This window comes from Pantherophis guttatus, chromosome 2 (assembly GCF_059756535.1).
Source record: "Pantherophis guttatus breed Tessera chromosome 2, ASM5975653v1, whole genome shotgun sequence".
NCBI lineage: Eukaryota > Metazoa > Chordata > Lepidosauria > Squamata > Colubridae > Pantherophis > Pantherophis guttatus.
This window is the reverse complement of record NC_142064.1, coordinates 275,851,142-275,857,161: the sequence shown is the minus strand read 5'-3', so window position 1 is coordinate 275,857,161 and position 6,020 is coordinate 275,851,142.

Genomic DNA, 6,020 nt, shown 5'->3' with positions numbered 1-6,020 from the left:
TGGCGAAGAAGGCAGAGGCTGCCGGCCACCCCCTTACATGATGATGATGAGGATGATGATGAGGAGGAGGAGGTGATGGAAGAGCCATCAAGGCTTTTTTTGACCCTGCATGGCTCCTCCATCACCTGACAAGCTGGGAGCTTCCTTTTTTGGGGGGTGGGGTGGGGGGGCGGATAGCCACTGCAAGAGGGAGAAGTGATGCTTGGGATGGGGGTGGGAGTAGAAATGGGGGGGGGGAGAGATTCTTACAAGTGGGGCATGGCAAGTGGGACATGGCTAGTCTAGTGAGGAGAAAGACCAGGGGTGACATGATAGCAATGTTCCAATATCTGAAGGACTGACACAAAGAAGAGGGAGTCAACCTATTCTCCAAAGCAGGGGTCTCCAACCTTGGCAACTTTAAGCCTGGCGGACTTCAACTCCCAGAATTCCCCAGCCAGCTGGGGAATTCTGGGAGTTGAAGTCCGCCAGGCTTAAAGTTGCCAAGGTTGGAGACCCCTGCTCCAAAGCATCCAAAGGTAGGACAAGAAGCAACTGGATGGAAACTAATCAAGGAGAGAAGCAACCTAGAACCAAGGAGAAATGTCCTGACAGTTAAAACAATTAATCCTCCAACACTGGAAGTTTTAAAGAAGAGATTGGATACTTATTGATCTCAATCAATCAATCAATCAATCAGTAGAACTGGCTTGCCTATAGAAGTGGTGGATGCTCCATCCCCGGAAGCTTTTAAGAAGAGAGTGGACAGCGACCGATCTGAAATAGTATAGAGTCTCCTGCCTGCAAGAGGTTGGACTAAAAGACCTCTAAGGTCCCTTCCAACTCTGTTTATTCTATTCTATTCTATTCTATTCTATTCTATTCTATTCTATTCTATTCTATTCTATTCTATTCTATTCTATTCTATTCTATTCTATTCTGTCCTTTCCTATTCCTATTCCTATTCTCATTCTCATTCTTCCATTCTATTCTAGAGAAGAATCAGGGTGACACCATAGCAGTTTTCCAATATTTGAGGGGCTGTCACACAGAAGGGGGAGGGGGCAGGGGTGGTTTCTACTTTGTTTTACTACCAGTTCTGTGGGCATGGTTTATTTTGTGGGTGTGGCTTGATGGTCATGTGACAATTCTTTAGGATTTAGCAGAGGTACTGGTCTACCAGGCTTTTAACTACTTGCAGAGCTGTACCGATTTACCCATTTATTTTTGCAGGCACTGATCTACTCATGTATTTTTGCAGGCACTGGTCTACCCATTCATTTTTGCAGGCACTGGTCTACTCATGTATTTTTGCAGGCACTGATCTACTCATGTATTTTTGCAGGCACTGATCTACTCATGTATTTTTGCAGGCACTGATCTACTCATGTATTTTTGCAGGCACTGATCTACTCATGTATTTTTGCAGGCACTGGTCTACCCATTTATTTTTGCAGGCACTGGTCTACCCATGTATTTTTGCAGGCACTGATCTACTCATGTATTTTTGCAGGCACTGGTCTACCCATTTATTTTTGCAGGCACTGGTCTACCCATTTATTTTTGCAGGCACTGATCTACTCATGTATTTTTGCAGGCACTGATCTACTCATGTATTTTTGCAGGCACTGGTCTACCCATTTATTTTTGCAGGCACTGATCTACTCATGTATTTTTGCAGGCACTGATCTATTCATGTATTTTTGCAGGCACTGATCTACTCATGTATTTTTGCAGGCACTGATCTACTCATGTATTTTTGCAGGCACTGATCTATTCATGTATTTTTGCAGGCACTGGTCTACCCATTTATTTTTGCAGGCACTGATCTACTCATGTATTTTTGCAGGCACTGATCTATTCATGTATTTTTGCAGGCACTGATCTATTCATGTATTTTTGCAGGCACTGATCTACTCATGTATTTTTGCAGGCACTGGTCTACTAATTTGTTTTCTTTTAACACTGATCAGCTGTAGGGCGGCCCGTTGAAACCCCGCGGCAAGAGTTTAAACTCTAAAGTTTTTTTCCCTCTAGCCATCAGCTGGGACTCAGGAGGCAGCAATAGATTGGGGGTGGGGCCAAATAAAAGGTAAGAATAACACTGGGGGTGGGGGGGGTGGGGAGGGCAGAACTGGTTCGGTGATGTCATATCGTCACCGCTACTGGCTCGGGAGAACCGGGCTGAACCGGGAGGAACCCACCACTGGGAGGGGGGCAATTTATTTACCAAAGCACCCAAAGGAAGGCCAAACAAGGAACAATGGATGGAAACTAAGGAGGGAAGCAACTTAGAACTAAGGAGAAATTTCCCAACAGTGAGAATAACCAACAGCTTGCCTTCAGAAATGGTGGGTGCTTCATCATTGGAAATTTTCAAGAAGGTACTGGGAATTCTCGGGGACAACTCTCACTCTGGTTACTCCTTCTTTACCCTCCTACCACCGAGAAGGAGATATAGAAGCATAGCCAGTTGCAGGAACAGGCTGAAGAACAGTTTTTATCCGTGGGCTGTCAGACTCCTGAATGAGAAATAACATCATAACTACGTAGTATGATGGACTGCCGGGCTGGCGCAATGTGTAACATGTTCACACTGGTGCAATAGGACTGGGTGTTTTGTTAATATGATTTATTGGGTTAGGGATTTTCTGTTTCCACTCTGAGGTGTATTGTGTTGTGGGGGGTGCACCGAGGGAGCTCAACCAATCTCATTGTACATATGTTGTGCGCTGACAATAAAGATTTGAACTGGATTCGAATTGGACAGCCATTTGTCTGAAATGGTATAGGACAGTGATGGCTAACCTTTTTGCCATCGCGTGCCAGGAAGGAGCGGGGGCAGGGGAGGTTCGCGCACGCACGTGCCCACATCCATAATTTTATGCACCCCGCCCTGCGCATGGCACCCAACCTCCCCTCCCCCCTTGCTCCTGGCCCGTTTTTCTTTGTCACCTGGCTCCAGATCCTCTCTATGCATCTGGGGAGGGCGAAAATAGCCTTCCCCACCTACCCACAGGCCCTCCGGAGGCAGAAGACAGCATGTTTCCCTACTTCTGGTGGTCCCAAAAGGCCTGAAAATCAGGTGGCTGGCACGCACATGCGCGCCAGAGCTGAGCTGGCATGCTCACTGATATGGCTATGCGTGCCACCTGTGGCATGCGTGCCATAGGTTCGCCATCACGGGTATAGGATCTCCTCCTTGAGCAGGGACTTGCACTACTAGAAGACCTCCAAGGTCCCTCCAACTCAGTTATTTTGTAATTCTGTAACTCACTTGACAAGTGTTGCTGATTTGTATGCTGATGCTTAATTTAGATCTCCCAAGAACAAGAACTTCAAGCAAGATTCCTGGACAGCAATAAACTTTTAAGGTCATTTTTTTTTTTAAAAAAAGTGTGTTTGTATGTACTCACAGCACCAAGGGGTTCCTTCCTCCATCTATCACAGTGACCCTAAGTGTGGAGAATGATCTCCAGAATTTAATTTAATTTAATTTAATTTAATTTAATTTAATTTAATTTAATTTAATATAATTTAATTTAATTTAATTTAATTTAATTTAATTTAATTTAATTTAATTTAATTTAATTTAATTTAATTTCCAATTTATATACCACCCTTCTCCCTGAGGACTCAGGGCGGTGTACAGCCAAGATAAGAACATAGAATACAAATATTAAAAACAGTTAAAAATATATATAAATTTGGCCCGAAAGTTAAGAAATCACAAACTGATTAAAAGAATATAAAAATTTCTTCTTAAGCCAGCCTGGCTTGCTGGAAAAGATGGGTTTTAAGGGCACGACGGAAGGCATTGAGGTCATGGATTCTCCTTATCTCAGGGGGCAACTGATTCCAGAGGGTAGGAGCCCCCACAGAGAAGGCCCTCCCCCTGGGGGTCGCCAGCCTACATTGTTTGGCTGATGGCACCCCAAGGAGGCCCTCTCTGTGGGAGCGCACGGGTCGATGGGAGGTCATCGGTAGCAGCAGGCGGTCTCGCAGATAGCTAGGCCCGATGCCATGGAGCGCTTTAAAGGTGACAACCAACACCTTGAAGCGCACCCGGAAGACCACCGGGAGCCAGTGCAGCTCGCGCAGGAGCGGTGTTACATGGGAGCGCCATGTTGCTCCCATCACTACCCGCGCTGCTGCATTCTGGAGCAGTTGGAGCTTCCGGGTGCTCTTCAAGGGGAGCCCCATGTAGAGAGCATTGCAGTAGTCAAGGCGAGAGGTGACTCAAAAGGAAATCAATTCAGGGGGGGTTAAATCTTACAGACCCCCCTCCCCCTTTTGAAAACGTGGGCGATTAACAAGGAAGGAAAATTAAAGTTTGTCTTTACATTCGTTGGGAAGGAAGAGAATACAAGGCAGTAAATAGACACGCCCTGCAGGGAATTCACATGGAGAGGGTTTGAAGAGCGCTTGGGGCTGTGAGCTGCACGCCAGCTGTTAATTTGTCAAAGTCAAGGCAGGGATTTTATGAATTTCAGGAAGCAGCACAAGCCAGTGCCAGAGGCCACTAATTAACTAATTATGGTTACAGATTGGATAACGCTTTTTAGGGAGGCACCAGACCTGGTGGGGGGGGAGGAGTTGCTGAGGGCGAGATGGCTTGTTTAAGCAATCTCACTGCTTTCCAAAGTGGGGGGGGGAAAGGGGGGCCAAGGGGAGCAGGAGCCAGGTCAGCACTGTGTTCTGCGGATTATTCTTAAATAAAATATCCTTACTTTTGCTTATCTCAAGCATCGTCTGCAAAGATAGCAAACTTTCTCTTATTCCAGTATTTTTCCTTTGCGTGCTGGGGACGTGGATATGAAAGGACAAATTTGAGTTGATTATATACTCAAATCTATCTATCATCTATCTATCACTGTCTCTTTTTATCTAAATTTCTATCTCTACATCTATCTATCTATCTATCTATCTATCTATCTATCTATCTATCTATCTATCTATCTATCAAGACAAATTCCTTGTGTGTCCAATCACACTTGGCCAATAAAATTCTAATTCTATTCTATTCTATTCTATTCTATTCTATTCTATTCTATTCTATTCTATTCTATTCTATTCTATTCTATTCTATTCTACTCTATTCTACTCTACTCTACTCTACTCTACTCTACTCTACTCTACTCATCTATCTATCTATCTATCTATCTATCTATCTATCTATCTATCTATCAAGACAAATTCCTTGTGTGTCCAATCACACTTGGCCAATAAAATTCTATTCGATTCTATTCAATTCTATTCTATTCATTTATCTATCTACCTACCTACCTACCTACTTACTACCTACCTATCTTTACCTGTCTATCTACCTATCCATCCTTATCTATCCTTATCTATTTTTTTTATCATCTTTCCATCTATCCATCCTTTCATCAAAGAGAATATTTGTAGCTCAGGATTGAACTGTGCTCTCTCTCTCTCTCTCTCTCCCCCTCCCCCTCCTCTCCCCCTCTCTCTGATCTCTCTATATAAAATAAGATTATATATATATATAAAATGAATGACATGAAGAAAATCTACGTCGCTGCTAAGAATCCACAACAACTTGATGGCATACCCATAATCAACCAACCAATCCCAGCATTTGAAATAGGCCACTTGCTTAGAGATCTTTTCCTTGTCGTTTTTGTTTTCTTGGTTTCAAGCCCAGAAATTTATTCTCCAAAGCACCCAAGGGCAGGATAAGAAGCAATAGATGGAAGCTCATTAAAGAGAGATCCAATCTGGAAGTAAGGAGAAATTTCCTGGACAGTGGGAAGAACCCTTGACCAATGGAACAGCTTGGCTGCTGGAGCCAAACTGTGGGTGCTCCATCACTGGAGGTCTTAAAATAAAAAGATTGGACAGCCATTTGTCCCCGATGCAATAAGGCCTCCTGATCTGGGAAGGGGTTGGACTAGAAGACCTCTGAGGTTCCTTCCAGCCCTATGCTCTTCTGATTCTAGATATATCCTCGCTCAGAATATTCAAATCCTTCAGGAAACAGCCACCAGGTGGCACCTCGTGCACCTAGCGGCTCCCAG